This window comes from Dermochelys coriacea, chromosome 19 (assembly GCF_009764565.3).
Source record: "Dermochelys coriacea isolate rDerCor1 chromosome 19, rDerCor1.pri.v4, whole genome shotgun sequence".
In the NCBI taxonomy this organism is placed as follows: domain Eukaryota; kingdom Metazoa; phylum Chordata; order Testudines; family Dermochelyidae; genus Dermochelys; species Dermochelys coriacea.
The window spans coordinates 6071328-6099030 of NC_050086.2; the positions used below are offsets into that span (position 1 = coordinate 6071328).

The 27703-nt window shown below is 53.6% G+C and overlaps 1 long non-coding RNA gene across 2 annotated transcripts; it reads right to left on the reverse strand.

The window, feature by feature from the left end:
• Positions 1 to 3621: 3621 nt before the first annotated feature.
• On the reverse strand, positions 3622 to 27605 carry LOC119845348. Of its 2 annotated transcripts, none has more exons than XR_005289572.2 (3): positions 27493 to 27605; positions 14080 to 14187; positions 3622 to 4610 (listed from the first exon to the last, which is right to left on the reverse strand). It is a non-coding gene; the product is annotated as an uncharacterized LOC119845348 (long non-coding RNA). The 2 variants fall into 2 exon arrangements; XR_005289571.2 differs by lacking the exon at positions 3622 to 4610 and adding an exon at positions 9811 to 10402.
• Between the last annotated feature and the right edge of the window lie 98 nt (positions 27606 to 27703).

The following is a 27703-nucleotide window of genomic DNA, read 5'->3' on the forward strand; positions in this document are numbered from 1 at the left end:
TTGTTCTGTGTTTGTACAGCACCTAGCACAATGGAGGCCTGGCCCATGACTGGGGCTCCTCGGTGCCACAGTTATACAAATTACTCTCCTCTCAACAGATGACATGGTTCCTCACTCCCTGCCCCAAAGGGTTTGGCAGAGTTGCTCAGCACCATTGAACAGAGGTGGCTGCATTTCAGAGGTCAACGCAGGGACTGGGTAGACTGGAGTGGAGCTTGGAAATGAAAAGGCGAAATTGTGTGTACATGTCCTACACCATCACTGCTTGTGGAGGAGTGGAACTGAGGCAAGGTTGGGAGCCAGAAAGGCCGGAGTGGCTGTGGTGGCCCCGGGCCGGGGAACAGGCTGGAATCCCTGGGACCCTCCTTCCTAGCCTGGAGCCGGCTGCTTCCCCCACATATCTCAGTAGCTCCCCTCCTATCCCTCCACTCCCACATTCACAGGGAGCTTCCACCTGCCTGGTTCTCCCCTCATTTTGTGTGGGGAGGGGTGTTTATCTGATCCCTGCACAGTGCACCCCCCCCCACCCGCAATTGATGCAAGCCACACCCTCTTCTGAAATCCACCAATCAAATCAAGTGGTCACTGAAACAACTCCTCCCACTACAGAAGCAATGCAAAAGCAGACTCGTCAATTTCACAAGCAGACCCAAGGGCCAGGGTTTCAAAGACATTTGGGGTCTCAAGAGGCCGATAGGCACCTCATGGGATGCTGAAAGCACCTAGAAATCGATGGGAGTTAGGTGCTTCTGACAATCCCATTCCTATTGACATCATAGATTCATAGATACTAAGGTCAGAAGGGACCATTCAGCAGGCATAGGGGCCAACTCTATGGGTGCTCCCACCAGAAGCCTTGACAATCAGCTCCTCCCCCCTCCCAGCGCTTCCCCCCATCACGATCAGCTGTTCAGCGAAGTGCAGGAGGTGCTGGGGGGACGGGGAGGAGTGGGGACAGGAAGAGGCGGGGGGGCGTGGGGGAAGGGGTGGAGTGAGGGCAGGTCCTGGGGCAGAGCGGGGGTTGAGCACTTTCTGGGAACTGAGGAAGTTGGCGCCTATGTCAGCAGGATTCTGTCTATTGGCTTAAGGGCACTTGGGATCAGGACCTGAAGTAGCAGCTGGAGGGTAACACAGAATAAAGGAGAAAAAAAATTAATTTCCTGTTAAGTGAATTTTTAAAAAAAAGTCACAAAAGGAAATTGTGCAAGAAAACACACAGCCCAAGGAGCTTGACCCTAACACCTGATTGCCCAGGCGAGATGTGACCTTTAGCTTCAGCTGCTAGGAGACACAGGATAGCTGTCTAAGAACTGGGTTTTTTGCACGTTATCATTTTTGACTCCTGCAGATAAAGTTATCAGAGACAGAAAATCAGGAGATCTCTTCCTCTACAGAGACGTAATATAAATATTTATACTGACTTAAGGAGGGGGTGGGGTGCAGGGAACAAGACTAGACTTTAATCAAAGATATTAAAAGTCTGGCCTTGACTGCTTTGAGAAGGGTGGATTTTAAATGTTGCTTTTAATAATGCTTTGCACTTCTAGTAAGCCTCTTATTGAGGATCTCATAATACCTGTCTCACACACAGAGCTTTTCGTTCATAGCTCACAAAACACTTTACCATGGCGGGTCAGTAGAATTATCCCCATTTTACAGATGGTGAATCAGGAGCACAGTAATATCCCAAAAAGAAAAGGAGTACTTGTGGCACCTTAGAGACTAACAAATTTATTAGAGCATAAGCTTTCGTGAGCTACAGCTCACTTCATGATGAAGTGAGCTGTAGCTCACGAAAGCTTATGCTCTAATAAATTTGTTAGTCTCTAAGGTGCCACAAGTACTCCTTTTCTTTTTGCAAATACAGACTAACACGGCTGCTACTCTGAAACCAGTAATATCCCAGTTCTATTTACTGTTTAATGACAATATCCAGCTGTGGGGGGTGGGAGAGAGCTGTTGCCCCATTGGTTAGTTTTACTTGTTTGAATGTTAAGGACAATCTTTTATGGTTTTTCTGCTGTTGGTATGAGGCTAAGTTCCAAGGTTAAATCCAGCCTAACGCAGGGCCCCATTTTGAAAAGCTGTTCTCACTGCTATTAATATTAAAAAAATCCACATACCACGCCCGGGCCTCCGGCTTTTTCCACAGCTGCCCCAGCCTCTCTCAAGCCCTCAAGCCAGTTGCCATGAAAACCCAAACAATCCTCAACCCAAAATTTGCTCGAACAGTCAGAGAGAGGACCAGTAAAATATTGCCTGAAAGTTAAAACCGTTTGCTGCTGTGCACCATTGCCAGGAGTCAATGAAACAATCGAAGGAGCTGTTTGACTGACAGGAGTGTCTCAGTGCTATTATCCTAGACCCTGGTCAATATTTGTACAAGAGACACTCATGCAGCTGCAGAAAACTGAAATCCTGAACGCCGCTAACATCACTGGGGCTGGACTTTCGTTTTCAACATACTTACACACTTCCCAGCTGAATAATTATTCCCACCAGGCACTCCCAGACAGCTAGTTTTATTTCCAAGTATTCAGCGGATACTAGGCCTGCAGCATCAGTAGAACGCTGCTTTCAGAGGAAGAAGGGCGGGGGGGGGGGGTGTCTGTTCACACAGGCACAGCTTGGCTAGATCTAAACTGCCTCGAGCTGAACCGTGTTGGAACCAGTACCACATGTGTCCTACTGAACAGCAGAAATGCACAGACACACGGAAGGGGAAGGGAGATGAAGGTTAGTTTACCGGAGGGATCCGAAGAGCTGCCATTGAGCCAACTTGCAGGGCCAATGAATCATGACTGCGATTTTTTTTTTTTTTTAGTGTTCTGCTGGTTTAGAGTTGCCAGGAGTAAATTAAATCTGCCACTCTGTTGTTGTTGTTGCTCTTGATGTTAATTATAGGGAAGTCAAATTCTGTGCAGGCCACATGGCCAGATGAGTACAGATACATCTCTATGCTGCCAGGCATATATTAAAGGATATTGACTGGCACAGAAACAAGCTGATGCGGCGAGGCACATATTAAAGGCTATTGATCGACACAGTTACTTAGCTAATCCCCTCCCCCATGAAACTGACATTTGCCACCATCCCATTGTTCACTCTGTTGGTGCGTTATATTCCCTCCCCCGCCCCGGGCATTTAGATTGTAAACTCTAAGGGCAGGGACCGTCTATTACTCTAGGTTTGTATAGCACCTAGCCCCATAGGGCCCTGTTCTCAGAAGGTCCCCGAGCAGCACTGTAATAAACATGATTATGAATAATAATAATACAAACTTGTGTTGGAAGGCACATGTTGAAGGATATTGACCAGCACAGACACACTGCCATGTTCTGTGGTTGCTCACACCACCTCAAGGGTTCGAATCCTGCACAGTGGGGAAGCTCAGAGCCTGGAGAGCATTTTAAGTTCTTGGCTAGATTTTTAACAAGAGCAGGAAAAATTTGTGCCAGGACCTCTCCCACACAACAGGCACCCAGCTCCTGATGGAAGCCAGGGGCTTCTCTTCGGCCCCAGATGCTAAGGCTGCAGGGCACTCGATATCTCTGGGGAAGCCCAGAGTCTAGCCCCATTGATATTGCCTCCCTCAGTGCGTGAGAAGCATTGATGATTTTCAGAAGACGCCACACCCAAGAGCAGGACAGGTGGTTTTCACTGGGGTAGAAGGGAGGGAATGGGGGAGTTCTCCAATTCCTGGCATTGCACCAGGGATAACAGAGGACAATGCAGGAAGAGGAGACAAAGTTTCCTGGTGGGGAGGGCACCTGTTTGAATCTAGCCTGTATCAACAGGACAGTGGCTGCTACGAGGCTTATAAGGAATGAGCCGAGGGGCTCAGGAGAATTCATGAAGAGGAACCGAGGGCCCGGTGGACTCAGGCTGACTCATCCCTGCTGGTCAGAGATGAGCCACTTGGGGGGGCCCGAGGGAGCTGGCCCTGCTGCGGTCAGTGCTGTGTCTGTTCTCACCTGGATCCTGCAAGCTGCCGAGTGCAGTCAATAGGAAATCGAGGTGCCCCACCTCTTGCAGGACCAGAGCTCTCTGGGCAGGGATGGGGGACTTTGGTCTGCCTGGCTGTCCCGCTGGCAGGCTGTACCTGATTCTAGCGTCACTGCAGGCAGGGCAGGGCAGGGGTTTCAGGACCATTAATGAGCTCCCATTGCATGGGGCATACCAAGATTAACCCCATGGTGGGGAAGTCAGCCTGGGTGCTCTCTCCACTCCCCTGATTGGCACCCCTAGCGCTCACACCGCGAGGTCAGGACAGAGAGAAAGAGCACAGCTCCCTGTGTCGGCAATCCCGGGAGTCAGGCTATCTGGGCCAGGGTGGGCTGGCCCAAGGGCACTGGGCTTCATGTCACTCCTGCACCTTGTTAGCTGCTTCCCAGGGGATGAAGTTTGGGGCTGGCAGAAGTTCCCCAAATCCTCTAGTCAGGATTTAAAGTTCCAGAGACTCCCCAGAGCTGTCCCAGCAGCAGAGTTGTCCATGGCCAAAGGGCCTGGGTGCCTGAACCAGACAGTTTGTAGCGTCCCCTCAAGTCCATGCCGGGCTGAACCGGGATGCAGTTGCTATGGTGACAAGACAGCTCACCGCAGGTGTCTCCCTGTGATAATGAAAAGGCAATCACAACCCAGAGGCAGCTCCAGGCAAGGGGCAGCAATGCCCATGGACTCAGCTCCCCACAGGTCTAGGGCTTGTTTTGTCCAAAGGGGGTTGGATTTTGGGGGGGGGGGGCGGAGGCAGGGAATTGCTCAGCACCATCTTGCGGACTCTGAGTCTCTCTCAGGACGTAGGTGAGAGTGCGACACGGAGACAAACAAAACTGCAGCACATTCTGCGTGTGTCTTTTGAGCAGAAACACAGGCTCAGTTAGATCCCAAATGACCTTCTTTCCAAACTGTACATAAAGATGCCAGGGCTGACTACAGACATGGCTAATCTGGCTGCTTCCAAAAACCAGAGCACAGGGAGTGCCGCTAGAGGGCTCACTGACTACTTAGAGAGAGACCACCCTGTTCCTCACATCTCTCACACACATTTTTCATCCATTTATGCTGCAGGTGCAATTCCTAAACAGAAGCACAAGACCCCCTGCTTCCTGGAGGAGGTGACGGCATGGGAGACTGTATGCAGCTTGGGTGGAAGGAGAACGGAACAAGAGAAGAACACGTGAACAGGGCCCGGCTTGTAGCCGTTCCACACTTAATTCAGATTTAATACCGATTGGAACCGAATGCCTCAGCACGAGATACCAGAATGACACACTGTAACTGACTTGTTATACCCAAAGAGAGCAGCAGTTTTGCTGACAGTTAAATATGTATTTAATAAGGCTCTCTTGAGAGCCAAATGGCAGGCGCTCTAGGGGTTGTGGTTCTGGGAGGGGAAGGCTGAGCATCTCGCCACCTGCCCGAGAACATTCAAGGAAACTCCGACAGGGCTCCGAGGAAAGGTTACAGCGGGGAGGGAATAGCTAAGTACTTTTGGAAATACTGACGGACCGGGAAAGTATTCAGAGATCAGCATTAGGGTGAGGACGAGTGGGAATGGATTCAATTAGCTAATGTGGGCTGATACGCAGCAGCCATTTAGGGACTGGAGCTGGGAAAGGATGCACTTGGTTTCATCACCGTGCTCAGTCCATTCAGCAAGGCACTTAAGCACAGAGCGAACTTTAAGCACATGAGTAACCTTAGCAAGCCACGGCCCCTCTCTTCACTTTGTTAAGGGACTGGGCTTGGCACCGATGAGCCATTGGGCTCGACTGCTGAGCTGCCATAAGGGAAAAATGAGCGAGGACAGATGCTAAGACCAGGCCCATGACTTTCCACTTGAACAGAGTCGCTCAACTGGCTGGGGGCGGGGGGGGTGGTCCTGAGGCATTGAGAACGTTATTACAATCTAAAGCAAAGAAAACCTCTGTCCCCTGCCTCCCCGCACACCCACCCTCCACTTCAGGCTCCCATGATCCCCATCAACCTCTCACACGCACACACATGCTAGCCGCTTAGCAGTGTGCTCGTCTCTCCACTGCTGGTTCTGGTGGCTCCAGTAAATACAAGGGGGCCATGAATATTTGCGGCTTTGAAGAAGGGGCCGGGGAGCTGAGGAGGTCATGAGGCGCTGCCCTATGGCACAGGTGTGATCTCATCCCTGGGGTGAAATCCTTACTGTTTAAGTCCTGAAACTATTAAGGCTGTGGGAGTTGGGGAAAGTATGCTCCATTTCTCTCCTCCCTTCCTTTGTCCTCCCCTAGGTCTGGGAGATTCCGTCAGAGAAAAGTGTCACAAGTGTTATTTGGTAAGTAATATTCCAGCAGCCATGGAAAAAAAAAATCTCAGAATTCACTGCACCTGAACCCTTAGGGAAGCATTAGCAAGCACACAGCACCTTGTCAGACATCATCTTTTGTGCCTCTAGCAGCAATCTCGATGTTAAACACCTGGCAATGTTAACACATTATACCATCAAATCCAGGTTAAAGAAGGGGGGTCCACTAGAACACAGCCACATGGGAAGGGAAGGCCACCAGCTGCGCGCATGGAAACCTGGCAACCCACCCCGGAAGGATGCTAGGATCAAGCAGCAAAACAGATTTCCGTGAACATCCTATGGGCTGGGCACAGATCTCCATTCCGTGTGTGCATGGACGCACCTCCCTTTGCACGAAGCGAGCTAGAGCAAAACAGTCAACAAACAGACGGGGGGCGAGCCACCAGGGAACACTGGCGCGATGTCCGGCCATTGCACTGGGATGACCCTGCCATAGTGTGTCATGTTGACTGTGTGCCGGGCAGAACTGGGAGGAGCCTGGGGCTGTTACTTCACTAGCCCTCTGAGGCAGGCAGGGCAGGCGTGCAAGACTGACCCCCCCTCCCCCCCGGCCTCTGAAAGCCTCATGTGCCCCCTTCTAGATGGCTGAGTGGCATTGTCCTGTGAGAACGGGACACTCCCCCATGCTGCACCTGCGATTCCCCCCAGCACTGGCTGACCAGCCCCGATGCCATTTCCAAAAGGGGAAATGAAGTCCCAGAGAGGTTAAGGTTCCCAGTCACTTGTGATGTTAGACGCCTCGATTTCGGGGTGCCCTCCTGAGGGGTGTGAACAAGGCCCAATTTTCAGGAAGTGCTAAGTGCCCACATGGGGGGAATTAATCCCCATTTCAAGTTGCTGAAGCCTGAGGCACCCCAAATCCCTTCTGGAGAGCTTGGCCTGCAGGACGTGCCCAAAGCCACCAAGGAAGCCTCGGGCAGAGCCCGGAATAGAACCCAGGCATCCTGATCCCCAGTCCTCAGCTTTTGCTGCTACCCCAGCCTGCCTTACAGCAAGGGGGCGATGGAGAGTCATTGCCTGCTGCAAGTCTCTTCCTGGGTAAGGTGCTGTTATATGGCAGCCCCTTCTGAATAGCTTTGGCTCATGCCAGAGGTTGTGAAGGGAAGAGCTGATGGGGTAGAACCCGTTTTAGCTAACAGGGAGCTGCAGCTTTTCCCTCTCCAGGGCTTCTCTCTTCCTTAGTACTTAACTAAGGTCCCCTCAAAGGCGCTGGATCCATTACCATGGCAGGGGCCAGGCCAGTTCCCACCCAGGAAGGACAGTGATTTAGCTAGGTGATAACGGGAATTTTGTGCTGCTTTGCAAGAATCAACTGAGCAGACAGAACCAAGCGGCTGGGGGTTATCCTGACATCAGCTGCAGGGTACTGCTAATCAATACATTGCAAGCTGCCGAGAACTGGAGCGTACATCGCACAAGCTTAACATTTAATGAACGGGCAAGGAGGGAGGTTGCCCCAGCCCAGGTACCAGAGAGCCATGCAGACTGGCTGAGGGAATTCGGCTAGAATGGCACTACTCAGAGGGCACAGGGTCAGGGAGACTTAACCCCAAATGCCAAGTGTTTTGGGAGAGAAGGGGGGATGATGTAATATTTGCATAGGTGAAGGCTTAGCATTATAGGCAGAGGTGGGTAACTAGTCCTGGGGAATGGCAGGGCATTCAGCACCATGGACAGTGACAGCAGGGACTGGCCGGGGGTCATGGGCACAGCCAGGATTCAGCCCCAGGGCTGATGGCACAGAGCCATTCCTGCATTCCAGCCCAGGCTGGAGGTATTTGTGCCACGTTATGGGCAGGGTTAAATCCGCCGATCCAAATCACTTCCCCATCTCTACTGCTGTGGCCGCTGGTCAGAACGAACAGTGCAGGACTGGCAATGCAGGTGGGGATGTACTGCAAGCTGGCAGGTTCTCATGATGCTCTGAGCTGGATCAGGAACAGGATGGGCCAATGTCAGCACAGCCCGTTTCTGAAGAGACGTACATCCCAGCATCCCAGGCTGAGGCCAGGGTAAGCACCCAGCCCCACCCTCCCGAGCAAGCTGCCATCCCTAGCAGAGACTCAAAGGTGCGTGCATTTCCCCAGTGCTACAACTATGTACCATTCAGAGGCACTCTCCTCTCTAGCAGCAATGCTACCATGCAAACTCAGGCCCAGCATCTCCAACACAGCTAAAGAATCACCCCTCGGCTAGCTAATCACAAAGCCTCGGCAACCAGCCAGCCACTTGGGGCCTCAGCTCTGGGGAGGGCTGGATCAGGCCTTTCCAAACAGTGAAGATAAGCTGCTCAGATGCACTCCAGCAGCAGCTGCTGAACCACGCACATCCTGATTAATTAAACCATATAGAGCTCTGCATCCTCTTGGAGAGAAATGCCTTTCATAGGTGAGCGCAGAGGGGCTCCCCTTCCCTGGCTTAGGATGGAAAGGCTCTACTTGATTCAATTCCCATCCCCAGCCCATCCCCACACCTACTGCAGAGAGGATTCTGCATCATGTTGGTGCCCAGGCTGCATCTGTCTTCATGAACATGTATTTATTTAAACAACCCATCGAAACCTGGGTAATGAAGACGGGGGCTGCACGCCACCTGGCTCCCTGGTTATAAATGGTCCACAAGGCTAAATCACACATGCTCCTTTTCTGTAATGGGTTCATTTGCCCAACCCAAATGAGCTCCCAGATACATGGGAACACCACGGTTCATTCAAGGAGAGACACCTTGCAGCGCAGTCACTTCTCCCAGGTACACAGACCCCCATCTTCCCCCGTGTAAGGGTGGAAATGCCCAGGTCCATTCACTTTCCATCCACAGCCAGTTCCCCCCCACCACCACAGAGAGTCTGGAGACAACAGAATCCCAGAAAATTCTCCAGCCAGTTGGCTACATTTGGGAGCTACATTTGCTCCTGACACATATTTGCTGGAAGTTGGCTCAAACCCTGAAGCAGGAGGGTTTCGATCTCTTCCCAAACACTTGATATTTACTGTCTAGATTCTTTTTATCCATAAAAATATCTATTCGTATTTGAACCCTGCAAAGCGCTGATTCCTACAATATATCACTGAGGCTGACTCCCACAGGCTCAATCGGCATTGTGCAGAAAAAGTATTTCCTTTGGACACACCGAGCTGTCCACTCGGACTCATGTACCTCAAAAGGGTCAATCAGAATTTCAGGGGAAGGCTGGGGTCGGCTCCCAGCCCTAACAGAGTCCTGGCTCGTTGGGCCATGCGAGGGCAGAGGTGCTGCTAACACAACCCAGCACAGCAGGGCTCTGGGATCACAAACAGCTCCCAAGCGTGCCATCCCTCAGAGCTAGGAAACTTTCTGTTCCATTAGTGAATGGTTTCTTCTGCTCCACACAAACTGCTCCCCGATCCCCCGGGCTGTATCTCCGAGTCTTATTTATAAATCAAACGTCAACCAAAAAACCCTCATGATGTCAGGACCAATCAGTCTCTGGGAGCTGTGAATGGTACTTTACTGACCCAGAAATAATCATAACAGAAGGGAAACTTTCCATTAAGCTCTAAGTGCTCGGTTATTAAACATATTTATGCACCTTGACTAGTTTAGGGGCCAGAAAGAAAAAAAAGAAGTGTTGTTGCTTTTTCCTTTTCTTTTTAAGTTTCTTTTTTCCATAGGGAGAGGCCAGGGAAATTCTAAACACACATTGATGAGAGACAGGTTGCTCCGTGGTGCTGACCCAGGAAATCCACCACCAAGACTTGCCAGGCCTTCCTGAATTCTGATGGACAACTGCCCAGCTGGACTCGAGTCCTCTGATACTGGGGGTCAGATTTAAGACACCTTAAAGGGACCTCTGAGATGCAGGCCGCTTTTAAGGCATCTCCGGTTGGGTGCCCAAAAATGGGGGAAAAGTGTAGCCGTCTTTCCACCCAGACATCATCCCCACCACTCCTGGCAGGTGGCATCTGTGCCCATGGCTCCAGAAATGCCAGCCGATGGCACAGAGGTGACAGCGATGGCGGAACGAGGTCAGCGCGGCCATTGCTTCTTCCAAGCGGAGAATTTGTTTCAGGATGAGAAGAAAACCTGGCAATGGAGAGCCAGAGGGATGAGAGAGGACGGGGGGTTGGGGGGCAGATTACGCTTCTCCAAGCCTCGCTTCTTGGAGGCAACTCTCTTCACTTCTAGTGACTGACACTGAATGGGGAGGGAGGAACCGAGAAGGGAACAGCTGGGAGACGGGACAAAAAGAGCCACAGGCAGAAGTGTGGAGGACTAACCCCAGGACCTGTAATAGCAGCATTTACAGAGCTTCCTACACAGAGATAAAGCGCACCACCGAGGGTGCTCAGCTGCAGCATGCCCACTCTACTGAGGGGGGAAACTGAGGCAAGGAGCAGGGACATGGCTTGCCCAGGTCTCCTCATTCCGAGGCCTTGCCACCTGTTTAGCCCTTTCCATGCTGAAGCCATCTGCAATGGCAACTCCCACATCCCCACTGATGGCCTGGGCACAGACTCCCTAGAGTGGAGGGCAGAGCTGGACGGAGCCAGGGAAAATGGCTGTGGTAACAAAGGAGAGCCTCAGTCCCAGCCCAGGAAATGAAGCTTGCTTTTTAAGGCTGCAGGGGACGGGAGGGGAGGGCTTACAAGCTCTCACTAGCTGTCTGTGCAGCGCCCAGCACCATGGGGCTCTGACCTCAGCTGGGGCTCCTAGCTGCTACCTTAACACACCTCATAACAAAGCATTCCAAGTGGGATGCAAGCAGCAAGGGGATTCGGCTGCCTGCCGATAGCCCTGGCACCGGTGTCAGACAGGATAGAGCTGGTGCCCTCTCTCCTGGGTCAGGGCCTATGGGCGCGTGGGAGAGAAGCAGCCGCTGAGACTCGGAGGAAAGTCAGGCAAGGCTTATCAGACCATCTGATTCCTCCCCCAAGCACCAGTCCAGGATCTGTCCCTTCCGCTCAGCACAGCAAGGAGCGCAGCCCTAAGACTGACCCTGAAGTTAACCAGGCACAACAGGGGACAGGAGACTGACTGCCCACATCACCCTTCCAGAGCCAGCAGCCCGGCCTCCCTTCCTGTGCCAGACACCTGGGCAGAATCCAAGCTCCCCCTCATCACCATCATAAACCAACCCCCACCCTGGTCTGATAATACTTCTCAGCTACACCCACTGACCCCTCGGGGCGCGGGACCCCAGCAAGGAGGGATGTGCCGAAGAGAACATGGAGAACATGCAGCCATAATAGATATTCAGCCCTTTGATACACTCAGCTGATCAAGGGTCACCCTGATCTCCCCCTGATAGCACCCAGATGCCCCTGCATACCATGGCAGGACACCAGTCCCGCCCCCAGCAATACCATTTTCAATGGGTTTCCACTACCAGGGGTTTGCACAGCTCGTGCTTCTCACTGCTGTCATCAGCTCACTTATTGCCAATTTCCAGGGACTTTCTCTGCAGCATAAATCCAAAGGGAGGGATGGTGGCATCTGGCTTTTTTCATTCACTCTGCAAGGCCTTACAGAGGAGAGTTGTCCCTGCTTCAAAGAGCCCTCTGGCAGGAGAGAATTAACACCCCGTGGGGCCCTGGCCTCGGCAAGATCATTAAAGATCCTGTGGCCCTTTTCATAAGGCACAGGGGAATAGCTCTCATGCCCTGGCCTAACACCAGCTCAGGTCATTGCCTTCCACCTCCCCCCACCACAGCATCCACCCCTTCCTAGAGCACAGCACGGAGCTGCAGGAGAGGATAGACTTCCCAGCTCCACCCCAGAGCTGGCTGCATGTCAGTGAGTGGGGTGGGAGGTATCTTTCTCCCACAACCCCACGGCTGGATCTCAGGACATGGGCGTAAATCCAAAGTTACCCCATTATTTCAGTGAGGGGGCTCCAGGTTTGCCCGGATAAGTGAGGGCAGAGGCTGGGATCTGGCAAAGGAGCATCAGGGAGGAAGTGCCCAACTCCCACTGGGCTGGGAGCCCCAGGTGGTTTAGGATCTTTGCATGTGAAAGGGAGCTGTCTGCACTAAGGGCCAGGTGCTGTGCTGTGCTGAGCATCTGCCAAAGCCAGAGACCTCAAGGGGCCTTTGCACAAGTCCCAACCCCCCCCAATGGGCACACAGAGTGGAAGCCTGGCTACACTAGACCAGCAGCAGGGGAGGGAGGGGCAGCATGGGGCCCTGCCCTTGCCAGCAGGGAAAGAGGGGGGCAGGCCAGGGGAGCAGGGGCCCTGTGCCAGCTTGCAATCGAAGCAATTGTGTTCAGGGAACAGGCAGGCTGCCAGCCCAATGAGGTATGTGAAGAAGCTGTAATAGGAAGGTAATGAGCCTGCGGAAGACAGAGGGGCCCTGGCACACGTGTCTGTCGCACTCTCCCTGTGCTGCACATCCAGCGTGTACACAGTCCCCATGCCCGCCACATCCCTCCCTGCACATGGCCTGTTGCCAGCCCGGGGTGGGGGGCTGTCGTGCCCCACTCTGCAGCCTAGCATGCCTCTCAGATGGGGTCTCAGTACCCAACCAAGAGCACAAGACCCTCCTGCCCTGCTGAGAGAGAGGGAGGCACTAATCTCAATCACCGGTGAGGGGAAACTGAGGCACAGACAGTGAGAGGCTTGCACCACAAGTCATACAGTGCCCAAGGAATAGGTCCTGAGTCCTGACTCCCAGTCCCCTGCTCTAAGCCAACAGATCCACTTCCCTCCTAGAGCCAGACATAGAACCCAGGAGTCCTGACCCCCAGTTCCGTGCTCTAACCCCTTGACCTCACTCCCCTCCCTTTATCCCAGCCCAGGAAGTTCTCACACACCCAAGCCTCCCAGCTGCCGCTGCCCCTCTCCAGGCAGATGGAGGCTCCTGGACGGAAGGGGCAGGCCATGTTGCCCAGCCCCCTGGACACTCCCCTGCAGCTTTGTTTCCTCGCCAGAAGACAATGTCCTTGCATTAGAGACCTGCCTGCTCCTCATTCCACCTCCACTGTCCCTGCCTGTCCGCTGCCCCCAGAGAGCCCCGCGGGGTCCAGTCACTCTCCCCAGCTCCAGGATGGGACATCGACACAAACAGCCCGGCGGGTGGAGCATGGAGCCACAGGGACATGCTGAGGGATGCGAATCCCCCAGCTACGGCTAGGATGCTGGGAGCATGGGGAGAGGATGCCAGAGCCACCTGGGGAATAGGGAAGGGAGGCTGGGACCAGCCCCCAGATCAAGGCAGGATTGGAGGGGGCAGAGCTCCCTCAGTGCTAAGTGGTGGCAAGGCCTGGCTTCCCCTGGACCATTTCTGCCCTCTCCAAGCCATCACAGGCTGCTCCATCCCCAGCCCCACGGAGGGTTAGAGGGCACCCTGCAAGAGGGAGGGTTAGAGGGCACCCTGCAAGAGGGAGGGTTAGAGGGCACCCTGCAAGAGGGAGATTCTGTTTCTGCAGCAGCCACTGGGCCCAGACCTTGAGCGCCCACCAGGCTGGCTCAGACGCAGAAGGAGTTCACGTCTCCGGCTGGCACTGGCACGGCCTGCTCTCTTCAGGTGTCTCCTCGCAAGTGCAAACTCTGGGCGCAGAAGGGTTGGTCTCAGCCGGCGACACCCCTTCAAAACGCTCCATGGTTTTAACAGCCCTCCATGGACTCGCTCCAGCCAACCACAGAGACCCAGTCTGTCCCTGGACCCCAGCTCGTCTCTCTGACCCCTGGTGGCGAGAGCTCCTTCTCCCCTGCAGCTCCCGCTATCTGGAACAGCCACATTCCAAAGCCCCCTCTTCCTTACCTCACTTGTGTCTCAATTTCTGATCCCTACGGCTGAATATTTCCATGGGCGGGTCTCAGGTCTCCAAGAGCAGTGGGCATTGACTGCCCACAAACCACCTGAAATTCCCTGGGAAGAGAGGAAAGAATTACCAGCCTGTGTCCCAGCCAGCAGCTAGAGACACCCCAGGGGCTGCCAAGCCATGCACTGTGCTCCTGCATGTGTCTGCAGATTATATGGAAACTGCATCTGATGTCACTAATTTGCTCATCGACTAATTACCACGTGATTTGCGGTGTTTAGCTCCTGTGACAAGGCGGAAATAACCAGCAAGCGTCTCCTTGCCATTTGCACAGCCTTGGCCTTGGGACCCTTTGCTCCAGCCTAGGAAGTGAAGGGGAGCCGTGCAGAGATGGCTGAGTCAAGGGCCAGTGTTAATTTAAATGCCGCTGTGACAGTGACGGGGCCAGACTCCCCGCTGGGGTCACTTTGCATTGCTCTGTTGAAGTCAGCGAAGCTGGGCCCTTTCCACCAGCAGAAAGTTGACCCGCTCCTGGGCCATGGAAGGATAATGGAGCATTGATGTGGATCCTGTGACCTGTCTGAACTCGTCAGACCCAGAGACAAACCCCAACCCAGCTCAGGGATTTCCCATCCCACCAATCCAATGGGAGTCTTCAAAGACTTCCAAGGCCAGGAGGAGCCAGGACCCAGGACCCATTGGGAATCCACCCATCACATCCTGGAGGGACAGGCCAGGTTCTCTAATGGGCTGTCCCCACCGTGTCATCTCGAGATCCATCACCTGCACCCTCCCCTTCCTTTCACTAATTCAGGACCCCAAGCTCCCCCTCATCACCAGGAACTCCCCTCCAGCCAAGCCTCCGCTCCCTCCAACATCGTCTGTGGGAGGGTTTTCCAGCCACCCCCACAGCTCCTGTCTCCTGCGTCTCCCTGTTCCACCCGCCTTCCCCTCTCATCAGCTCTCATCTCAGCATCCTCTCCCCCTGCGTTTCCCATTATTCTCCTTCAGTGCCAGCTTATTCATTGCAGCCCCATTATGGAGCTGAAAGTCAACGCGGCTGCACCACATGACTGCAAATTGGCTCTTTTTTTGAGTCTAGATGCTAATCTAATTGCTCTTCGGCAAAGAAACTTTAATGCAAAGGGGATGAGTTTTGAATTCAGGAGAAGGGAGCTGGGAGAGAAGGGGGGTTCATGTCTTCTGAGAGCTCAAGCTCTGCTTTGTACAAGGGGGAAGAGCCAGGCAGCTGCTCCCGTAAGCCAGAGGCAAGTCTGTGCATTTGCGGGGATCCCACAATGCCTGGGGCTCTGAGTCGCCCCCAGTTGCAGAGAGCCCTGCAGAGGCCAGATAAGCAGCATGCAGTGTCTAGGGGAGCATGGGAGGGGAAGGGAAATAACTGGTTGTTGCAGGAGAGCTGCCGGGGGCTACCGTCAAAGATGAACTTCCATTGTCCAAGTCTGACCACATCTTGCAGGGACAGTGCAGAGCAGCTATTCCCAGGGGGCACCAACCTGTATTCACTTGTGTCTGCAGGGGTCACACATCCAGCAGAGGTGGGAAAGATGGGCTTGGGATCCAGGTACTGGAAGGAACTCAGGCAAACCTGGGCTTTGGGCCTCAGCTCCCCGTCGGTGAGCTAGGGATGACCCTTCCTTCTGCCCTTTAGACTGTAACCACGTTGCGGCAGGGCCCCTCTCTGGATGTCTGGGCAGCACCAAGCAGGATAGAGTCCCACTCCCAGCTGGGGCCTCCAGCCACGACTGCAATACAAACACCTAGTGCCCCAAGATACAATGGAGTTTACAACTAGGACTACGGGGGCCAGGGGGAGGGAGGGAGAACCTCGGCCCTATTTAAACTAAATTAGGCTCTTCCCCTACACTTCAGTGTCAAGGGAAATCCTGTGACGGGGACTCTAAAGCCACATCCACACTCTCGGCACCATGTTGCCACAGCTGTGCCATAGCAGACAGCTTCCTACAACGCGGGAAGGGGGGGTTCCTATCCCTGTAGGAACTCTGCCTCTCCAAGGATGGTAGCCACAGTGACAGGCATTCTTCCATCAGCCCAGCTGCAGCTACACTGGGGTTGGGAGCAGCGTAGCGATGGCGCTCAGATCGTGGAGTTTTCACGCCCTCGCGTGCCATAGCTAAGCTGACCTCACTGAGGGGTTCAGTCACAGAGACCCCCTTGGGACTGTCACCCGATGTGCAGAGACTACCTCTGAGCCCATTTTCTCTGCCAGTTTGGGACTCCAGAACCCTGCCTTGTTGAGCCAGACATACCAGCCTGCTGCAAACCAGATTCAGGGTCTGAACCATGTCCCCAAAACTGCAGGCTTTAACTGAAAACCACTCAGCAGGTACTCCTGTCTCCAGCACCCAGATACCCAACTCCCAATGGGATTCAAACCGCAAATAAATCCGTTTTACTCTGTATAACGCTTATACACGGTAAGCTCAAATTGTCCGCCCTCCAACACCGACAGAGATATGCAGAGCTGTTTGCTCCCCCAGGTATTAATCACTTACTCTGGGTTAATTAATAAACAAAAGTGAGTGTAAGGGACTGCAGAACACTTTGTTACGGCCTAGCTAGGGAACGTCCACTTTCTGGAGCCGAGAGGTTACTGTAGGACATAGAAAGTTACTGAAGGACACAGGAAACCAGCTGGAACAGGCCGTTGACCGGTCCCGGCTGCTTTGCATGGCCTTTCGCTAGGTAGCGGAAAGCCCCCTTTGGGAAGTACCTAATTCTATATTCATGAGCCGTTTTTCTGTAGTGCTTATTAATGCTGACTGTCTGCCCCTCTGTTGGACTCCATTCCAGACAGAGCACCCGTGTGCTGGGCTCCCTGCCTCTGCGACTGCAACGCTTGGAGTCCACGTAAAGCCAGTAACTCACAGCTGTGTGTAAGCCTCATTTTTCTCAGAGTACTTATGCCAGGCCTGTGGTGCTTCGAGCACCTTGGCCCAGAACAGTGAGTTTATTAAGTATAAAAAGTAGAATTTAAGTGGTTTCAAGTAATAACAAACAGAACAAAGTAAGTTACCAAGCAAAATAAAACAAAACACACAAGTCTAAGCTTAATACATTAAGAAACTGAATACAGGGTAAATCTCACCCTTAGATGTTCCAATAAGCTTCTTTTCACAGACTGCATCCAATGAAGTGAGCTGTAGCTCACGAAAGCTTATGCTCAAATAAATTTGTTAGTCTCTAAGGTGCCACAAGTACTCCTTTTCTTTTTGCGAATACAGACTAACACAGCTGCTACTCTGAAACCTTTCACAGACTAAACTCCTTCCTAGTCTGGTCTCAATTCGTTCCCCTAGTACAATCCTTGTTAGTTCCAGCTCAGGTGGTAACTAGGGAATTTCTCTATGACTGGCAGCCTCTTTGTTCTGTTCCACCCCCTTTAATAGCTTTGGCACAAGGTGGGAATCCTTTGTCTCACTCTGGGTTCCCAACCCTCCTTCTAAATGGAAAAGCACCAGGTTAAAGATGAATTCCAGTTCAGGTGACATGATCACATGTTCTGTGAGATTTCATTACCCACTGGCTGGCACACAGGTATACAGGAAGTCGTACAAGTAAACAGAGCTATTTACAACCAATTGTCCTGGTTAATGGGAGCCATCAAGATTCCAAATAACCATTAATGGCCCACACTTTGCATAATTAAAATAGGACCTCAGAGTTATATTTCATATTCCTTTTTTTCCACCAAATGCATCCGATGAAGTGAGCTGTAGCTCACGAAAGCTTGTGCTCTAATAAATTTGTTAGTCTCTAAGGTGCCACAAGTACTGCTTTTCTTTTTTTCATATTCCTAGTTTCAGATACAAGAATGGTACATTTGTACAAATAGGATGAACACACTTGGTAGATAAGCTTTGTAATGATACCTTACAAGAGACCTTTTGCATAAAGCATATTCCAGTTACATCGTATCCACACTTACAAAAATATTTTTATAAAAATACATGGAGTGCAACATCACACTCGCTTCTAAGCATAGAGCACCGGGGCGACTTGTGGGACAGCCATTAAAGGGGCAAACTAGATGGGCCTGTGGGGACATCACAGGGACCTTCCATCAGCGGATGGGACAAAGCCCTAGAAAAGAGACTAGAGGGAAGGGCCTGGAGCTGACAGGGCAGAGCTCTGTCCTTTCTGGTTTCTGAGCTCGGATACCTGTGTGGAATAACTTGGTGCACAGCCTTGTACTGCCCTTGTACTGTGGGTGCTTTGGAAATGCTTGGTATTTCCCACAGCAATTAGAGTCTAAGCCATGACAGGGAATGTAACAGGGCAGCTACTTTGTATCGATACAGGGAGGTGCAGCTCTGTCCCCACAAGATGCTCATGCAAATCTCAGCTCTTCCATTTCAGCCTGTCACGTACATTTAGCTATAAGCCGTGGCAGACGTGTGTTGTGGGGGGTGCGCGTGCAGGCTATGGAGTCTGCATGCCAGCTCCAGGTAGTGCAGGACATGCTCCAAGGGAAGGACACCAGTTTACGACTTGAGAGATGTGGGTTCGATTCCTTGCTCCACCACTTCCTGTGTGACCTTGGGCAAGTCACTTAGCCTCCATTCCCATGCAGCGATGGGGACCAGCTACTGACATCTCTGCAGTAGCGGCAGCTGCTGTAGCACGAGTTTGTGCAGGCAGCCCTCGGATGGGTGCTCAGCGGGGCATTGTCCTGCGCCTGGCCCAAGCCCCACTGCAGTCACTGGGGGCAGGCAGCTCCAGGAGCTTTGGACCAGGCAGCGGAGGCTTGTACCTAGCACAGCTTGGCCTGCTGGGGTTCTGCATCCCGAGATGCAGCCATTATCCAGGCTGGAGCTGGCCTTGCAACCCGGCAGGCCCTCCCCTGCCCCCCCAGTGCCAACTCCTGCTGCTGCAGCTCTGAAGTAAAATCCCTTCACTTTCTTTAAAAGAAACAGCCCAACAAAAGCCGCACGGCTCTGGGCCTCTCGTCCCTTTCTCTCCCGGAACCCTCTGAAATATTCAACAAGGCAATTGTATCTCAAGGCGCCAAATGCACTTATGTTTCTTTAGACAACGAGCCGGGCCAAGCCCCCCCGGAGCCCACCCATCCATTAGGGCCGAGACAGAGCCGCTCGCTCCTCTGCCATTTGAGAGGGATCAGCTCCTTCTGTGGGCAATGACCCACAACTGCATTTCCCAGGCAAAGAGCTAGGCCTGACTCTGCGATTGGACAGGGACCTGCCAGCCCTGCAAGGGCCCCTGGGGCGAGGGGAGACATGGGCCAGGGATGGAAAGTTAAAGTGCTGGGGAGGAAAAAAGATACCAGGGTGGGGGTGCGGGGTAATGGGGAGCTTGCTGAGGGGCTGACACTGCAGAGATGTTAGCCTGACTCTGTGCAACAGGGATTGCTACCGCTGGCCTGAACTCCTTCCCCGTCTCTGCTGCTGTCTCCGGGCTAAACCCTGGGCGGGTCACTGGCCCAATCTGCATAGGGGCTACTGCAATTGATCTGGGGACCCTTCCGAGAGCTTTGCACCCGGATAAGAACCTTGGCGTGGGCTTGTCTATATGGCAGAGGGGAGCCCAGAGCTGAGCCCTGCAGAGGTAGGATCCAGGCGTGCTCTGGGGCTGAGAGCAGGTGAGGGAGAAATGTGGAGGGGGTCAGTACTTCAGATGCCTAGCCAGAAACAGGCAAACTTCCCCAGACCCCTAGGGAGCTGCATGCTGCTCTGGAGACCTCCCGAGGGCAGGCTCCATTCAGGAGCTTGCCACAGCACCCTGCTTGAGGGCAGGCCACAAATGCCACACAGGGTGGGCCGGTCAGTGCTTCGGCCCCTGCACAGAGCTGGGGAAGCCCAGGGGAGAGGGAGGAAATGGAAAATGCTGATGTGCCCCAGCCCCCAAAGTGATGAGCGGAGTTCAGGCCAAAGACCCGGGTCAGTTCTTGGGACATCCAGGCTCATCTCCCTCCAGGCAAGATCCCAGGCAGCTCCTGTCGGCGTCGGAGGTGAAGATCAGAGCTAGACCCTCTGGGTCCAAACACCCCAAAATTTGGCTCTGCCTCTGGATATGGACACCCGCTCTGGCCAGGCATGGCTGGAGGTGGCAGCACCTACCAAGCACAGCCAGTTGATGGGGCCAAAGTGAAATCCCATCAGTGGGTCTCGGCCCCCTGGGGCAGGTGTTCCCATAAAATGCCACAGCCACAATTGGCACCATTTGACAGCCTGAGCAGGGGGGCTAGAGGCTCTACAGGCCATGGAGACAGGCTGGCTGATGCCTTGGTGAGGGACTGGGCACGCTGGCAGGGCTGCCCGGGGGGAGGCTCACGCTGGTGCTGAGCCCTGCTCTGAGGCTAGACAAGAGGCCTGCTGCCTCCAGAGGTGCCAGCCCGGCATGGAGACCCCCAGCTGGTGGCGCTGGTGACCAGAGGGTGCACGTCACCTTCTGTATCAGCCAGCGCTTCGGAACCAGGAGACTGGAGAACCAGGGGCCCCTTGACTCTGCCCTGGCACCTAATAGGGCCCCCTGCACATTTCCCTCCTGAGCAGAGGTCTCCCCAGCTGCCATAAGGTCTGTCCAGTGGCCCTACACCCACCAGCAGGGCCGTGTCCAGAGCACACAGTGCTGGGGTTGTTCTTGGCCTCCCAGAGCTCGGGGAACAGAGCGCAAGTGCTGGCCGACACCAGGAAATTAGATCAACCCAGCTACATCACTGTGGAGACAGAGCTAGGGCGATGGAAGAATTCTTCCGGCAGCCAAGCTACTGCCTCTGGGGGAGGTGGGTTAACTCCAGCAATGGGAGAACCCCTCCTGGCTCTGTAGGGAGTGTCTGGACTGAAGCACTAGTGCGGCACCGCTACGTACTCCAGCTGGGCCACTGTACCGGTTTAAGTGTAGACCTAGCCTAAATTAGAACAACCCTGAGGCTGCTCTAAGTGACACTGGGGGCTATGCAGGGCAGTGCAATGTAGACAGCACAAAGGTGGCTTAAACAATTTATTCCCCACTCTATCCCTGCCCTAAGTGCAGGGACAGAGTTTGCTGGCAAAGGACAGAGGGGCCACCCAGCAAACCCTGTTCACATTAGGGGCTGCCTCCCACCCCCTTTCCCAAAGGCCCCTGATTGTGTAGCAGTATCACTGCCAGCTTCCTTTAAAGGAAATGTTCTCCTTCCATCTCCATAGTGCTGTGGACTATTTCCCCTGGGGCTCACTGCCAGGATCACAGAGTTGGGAGTGAATTGGCCAAGGTCTTTTCATACACCTGGCCTCTCGCTTCAGTCTCCCTGTCCATCTCCATTCAGCCATCGGCAGTGGAGCCAGCCTCACCCCCAGGGGTCTTTACCGGGCCCAGTCCTATTTAACAAATTCGTAAGGGATCTGGAAAGGGGGGTAAACAGTGAGGTGACAAAATTTGCTGATGATACAAAACTACTCAAGATAGTTAAGCCCCAGGCAGACTGAAGAGCTACAAAAAGATCTCACAAAACGGGGTGACTGGGCAACACAATGGCAGATGAAATTCAGTGTTGGTAAATGCAAAGTAATGCACATTGGAAAACAATCCCAACTATACATACAAAATGATGGGGTCTAAATTAGCTGTTACCACTCAAGAAAGATCTTGGAGTCCTGGTGGATGGTTCTCTGAAAACATCTGCTCAATGCGCAGCAGCCGTCAAAAAAGCGAACAGAATGTGGGGAATCATTAGGAAAGGGAGAGAAGACAACAGAAAAGATCATGTTGCCTCTATATAAATCCATGGTACACCCACATCTTAAATACTGTGTGCAGATGTGGTCACCCCATCGCAAAAAAGATGACTGGACTTGGAAAAGGTTCAGAAAAGGGCAACAAAAGTGATTAGGGGGATAGAACAGTTTCCATATGAGGAGAGATTAATCAGACTGGGACTTTTCAGCTTGGAAAAGAAATGACTAAGGGGGGGGTATGATAGAGGTCTATAAAATCATGACTGGTGTGGAGAAAAATAAATCAGGAAGTGTTATTTACTCCTTCTCATAACACAGGAATGAGGAGCCACCAAATGAAATTAATAGGCAGCGGGTTTAAAACAAACAAAAGGAAGTATTTTTTCACACAATACACAGTCAACCTGTGGAACTCCTTGCCAGAGGATGTTGTGAAGGCCAAGACTATAACAGGGTTCAAAAAAGAACTAGATACATTCATGGAGGATAGATCCATCAATGGCTATTAGCCAGGATGGACAAGGACGGTGTCCCTAGCCTCTGTTTGCCAGAAGCTGGGAAAGGGCGACAGAGGATGGATCACTTGATGATTCCCTGTTCTGTTCATCCCCTCTGGGACACCTGGCATTGGCCACTGTCGGAAAACAGGGTACTGGGCTAGATGGACCTTTGGTGTGACCCAGTCTGGCTGTTTTTATGTTCTCACAGCTCACCGATCTGTGGGTGCAATGAGGCAGCTGGAGACACGCAGCCTCCCTGAACACCTGCAAGCGAAGGAAGGCTAGCAGGGCACCACAACATCCCAACAGAGGCTGTGGAATTGTAACGGCTGGAATGGCGCCTGCATTGGAGCCTTTTTGGTCGGGGAGTTTCAACACCTTAATGTCTCCCCTGCCTTGATTTCACCCACCACTAACACAACAGCGCGGCAGTCAGAGGGGAGTGTGCCATCGGATTAGGAGCATGGGCTCTGCGGTTTGGAGGAGGAGCTGCTGGGCTTTGATGGGATGCAGCTTGAGCTCTGTCCCTGCAGCTGCAGCTAGTAAGACAGAGACACTAATAGGCACTAAGAGCTGGGGTAGATCAGCATGGCTCCCGCTGAATCCCCCTGATCTACACCAGCTGAGCAGCTGGCCCAAGGTATTACCATGCAAGTACAGCTCAGTGCCTTGGACCCAAACATAGGAGGAGGGATTTGGACTGTGAACTCTGTGGCTGGGAGCTCTCTCTAGAATGAGCTGAGATCAAATCCCAGCTGGGAACACATCAGAACTTGGGGCCCATCTGTACTTCGGGTTGGTAACTGCTGTGGGATGCCGTGCTCTGTACCAGGCATGCTCCCCCGGGCCTCCCTCCCCATGGAGCTGAAGGGTTTGGACAAACAAGCAGCTGCAAAGATTTGCTGTGTGTGAAATCAAACACCCATCAATGGCTAGTCACAGATCAGGGCAGATCCCAGTGCAAGCTGGCAGATGGGGATGGACACTGTCATGTGAAGTCGAGATGCCAATGCAGGCCAAGGCTGGGCATCCCCCTCCTCCCTGGTTTGTAAATGGTCTTGTACAGAAGGTGCCCAGATTTCTGCCTAAGGGAGGACACTAGCTCTGCATTGCAGTGCTCAGATTGGCACCCATGTACCCATTGAAAGTGCCTACCTGACAATCTGAAAAGGGACAAGGCAGGGCTCCATATCCCTTCCCCTACAGAGTCCCCCTTGGGTACAGTGTTAAAAGACACGGTAACTGAGCACACACAGAGGGGCAGGGGACAGCCGCATATGAACAAAGGGGAAATCGCCCTTGGCGCTGCTTATGGCCCACTTCAGCCCCGCGCGGTGGAGGGAGAGAGCTCCGTCTGCTCTGAAGCTCTCCACTCCCAAGGGGATACATGCGGGGCTCCCTCTCAAAAAGCATCACAGAGCAGAGGAAGCCGGGCAACCCAGGCTAGGGTCTTGTGGGCACCTGGCCTGGTACATCTTTCGCCTCTTGGCTCAGACTGCCATCCAGGGGCACATGAAGGGGAGAAATCTACAGGAACTGGACCGAGCGAGGACCAGCTCATTACAAAAGCAACGGGGGCAGCTAACAGCCCTGTCACTAATTCAGAGCCATCCTAACAAGCTGGGATCTCTCCATCTCAGCCCGCTGGCTCTAGCACGGAGCCCCAAGTGCTGTTTCTCCCCCTGAACTTCACCCAGCTGCCCGCTGAGCTCCCGGCTCCTCTGCTGAGTAGCTGGAGTAAGATCTGGTTGGAGGCGCACTGGGGCTGATAGCAAACATGATATCCTCTGACAAGCCCTAGTGTTTCGTTGGCAGTTAGGACTTCCTTGGCTCTTTCTCTGGCTGGGTTACATAGCCCTGTGCTCCAGGCAGCCAGGCACGAAAAAAAAGCTTTTGTCAACATTTTAACGCACTGTTTAGCAAACTGAGGCTTATTAACTTGTCAGCACTGGGGTTGGAGTCATGCCCACCCCTGGTCCCCACTCTTCATTTCATGCTATTTTTGCCTGCATGGGAGTAGGGATATTCGTTAGACTCCTGTTGAACTTGGGGGGGGGGGGACGAGCCAAGAACAAGAGCAGCGGCAGGGCCGGCGGGAAGATCCTGCATTTAGAAGAGGCGAGATTTGGCTGGTGGCGTCTGGAATTGGCGAGTGGGTTGTGCCGCACATACAGAGCTCTGAGCTCGATCAGAATCAACCGCCCGAGCAGATGCTGGGCAAGCGCCAGATTTATACCGGGGCCACCAGAGCGGAGCCCTGATAGCTCACAAAGAGCCCCCCGCCCTCCTCCTGCACACAGACACCCTTGGAAAAATAATCCTCTCTTTCTCCATCAAGATCCTAGTCCCTCCCTACTGCCCCATCAACCACCTTTAGAGAGTCCCTGGCTGGCAGCAGATGGCCTCCCTAGCACAGCCAGGCAGCCCCAGGGAGCCTGTGCACCGATATGACTAAGAGCTGTTTTGCACCCAAGGATGCTGGGAAGAGAAGGGAAGCCGGGGTGAAGTCAGTGAGCACCTGGAGTCCCCAAGAGGTGAGCTCAGGAGCAAGCGTTCACTGGGGTTGGCTGTAGGCCGGGCTGCTATCACCCGTCTCCATCCACGTCCAGGCCTGTGCCAATCTGCCCTGCTCCTGTGGAGGTTGCTGGGGAGAGACACACGCGGCTCACGCTCACCTCTGCGGGGCCAGGTGGCTGGAACGTGACTGATCTGTGTGTGCAATTCAGGCCCCTGAGATGAGGGGCTATGGCATACAATGCCGTCTCTGTACCCTTCCCTGCTGCACTGAGGCTGCGTGGGTAGCACATGCCCCCTGGAAAGAGCTGGGGACCCTGCACAGAGACCAGAAGGGACCCCATGGCTTTAGCAGGCCACCAGCTCACATTGTGCCTGGCAACTAGGGTGCCCACCCCCTTCCACCCAGAAAGTAACTTCATGCACCAGCCAGTGCGTTCAGAGGGTTCCCTCATCACATGTGCATGACGGCACCCTGTAGTGGAGGATAAAAGGCCTATTACGGCTAGCAGCTGAGGGGGAATCTCCTCTAGCTCAAGGACTCCTGAGTTCTCTTGCCAGTTTTGCAGTTGACTCGCCTTGCAGTTTGGTTGGGTCACCAAACCCTCCCTCCATGCCTCAGTTTCCCCTTGTGCAAAAAGAGAACCTTACGGCTGGGTTTGTCCTGGAGGCACTGAGGGGCGGGGGAGAGTGTTTGTAAGGGGGCCTGGACACAAACACCATCTCATCTGGAGGCAGCCACCTGTGGACAGATGGAAGACCTGCAGTTTGTCAGCCAGGCCCATGAGTGATGGCTTAGCAGGGCTGCAGGCGTCGGCTGCCTCCTGATCCGGCCAGCCAGAGGAAAGCAGACTGTGTGGCTTTGGCCTAGCTGGGGTCTGAAGGACGAGCGCCAAGGAGCCATTCATGCTGCCATCTGCAGCTAGCTTAACCTTGAGCTCCCGTGGCCATCTGCTTCATGGGAGAGCCGAGTAGAGAAACTGGCCCTCTTGGGAGCCTTTATTTCGCTGGCGATGGCTGTTGGGCCAGGGAGCTAGGGATCAAGGGTGAGGTTTGGGAAGAGGGGATTCAGAGAGGGGAAATGATGATGCTAATTAATTCATGCCAGGTGCATTGAGATCCTTGGATATAAAGCGCTAGAGACAATGGAAGGTTATTTAAGCACTGCCCGTGCAACTAATGATGGGGAAACAGAGGCACAGACCAGTGAAATGACGTGGCCAGGGTCATTCAGGAAGTCCCTGACAGAGCTGAGATAGAACCCAGGAGTCCTGACTCCCGGCCCCCTGCTCTACCCATCCTCTGCTGGCACCGAGGTGTCTCTCTGGGCGGAGGTTCTGCAATCCCAGTCGCTCCAGCTGCCCTCAGGGAACTGTGCCTAAAGAGCGCTCCACCGGCGGTGCGGGGGACGGGGGGAGGTTGATGGAAAGGAGGGTCCAACCCCTCAGCCAGAGCAGTGTCTGTCACACCCTTCCAGCAGGTCACACATACATTGCGGCTCGCTCCCACCCACGTTAAGGCAAGATGGGAACAACAAATGGCTTATTATGAATGCGCCATTTCTCGTTAGATCGGCTGGGGGCAGCAGCCGCCAACAGCAACACAGCGTTCTTCTAGAACCTTCCATCTGCCAAGAGCTTGACTGATCCATTCTCCACAGGCACACGCGCCCCCCCCCCAAGTTGGGGAAGCATTGCTCACTTTTTGCAGATGGGGAAACTGAGGCACGGGGCAGTGACTTGCCCAAGGGCACAGAAGATGTTGACACCGGACCAGGGAATAGCCCTCAGAGAAATTCTTGGCACCCAGATTGGTGCTCACAGCCTCAGGCCAGCCCTCCAACTCTTTGGCAGACCTTGTACTCCACGGTTTGTCTAGCGCGTGATCACTTTGGAGCACTGAATGTGACCAATTCCTAAATTCCAGGAGCCGCCCTTGGCATCAATGAGCCAAACAGTGTTGATTGGGGGGCAATCAGAAAACCAAAGGGGGGCTACAGGGTCCCCAGCCATCAGATTAGCACAGCCGGTGCTTCATGCACCTCTGCAACGGTTTATAGAGCCAAAAACTGCTTGACAGCCCCACGAACACCGCCCAGCATAACCATAGCCCTGCTCAGGCTCTCAAGAGTGGACACCCGGAATGACTTATTTCCCAGGCAAAAATAACGGGGGAAACACAGGCACTGAGGTGCGGGTGGCAGAAGGGGTGCCTACTATGGGGGGAATGGAGGGGACACAAAACCGCTCGCAGGGGGAAGGAGGTGCACAGAGCCTCTGGTATCAGAGAGGAAGGGGGACTATGGTGGTGGTGGGGACACTCTGGTGTGGGGGAGATTTGGGGACATGGGTGTGAGGCTAGCAAGGCATGGGGGTGCACCAAAGCTCCAGCCCTGGGGGACCCATGAACAGGGGCACAGCACACAGAACCCCTGAAGAGGGAGAAATGGGGGAAACGGACAATAGGGGGAACTGGGGGAGCTGCAGGGAATAGAGGGAACCAGGAGGGTGAACACAGGGAGCTCATGGGAGGAACAGAGCGGGCAAGGAGCCCAGGCATGTTCAACCAGCTTAGCCAAGAGAAGCTACAAACCCTGCAGCCCTCGAGTATCACCCCACTCTCCTCCTTGTAATTCATCCCACGGGACATTTCACCTGCTTTTCCAGCCCAGCCCCTCGCTTACCTGCAGCTTCCGCCCAGGGCTGTCTGCTCTGCTGGGCCGGCTGCATTTCACCCACAGTTCGGAGGTCAAGGCTCTTTCAAGAGACAATTCGCTCAGCACAGACAGGCAGGACGCTTAGGGGTAGGGGCACCTTAAACGCTCTCCTTTTATACAGGCTGCCTCGCAAAAGCTCCGCCTATTGGGGGGTGGAGCTTGGAGCAGTGCATCCAAT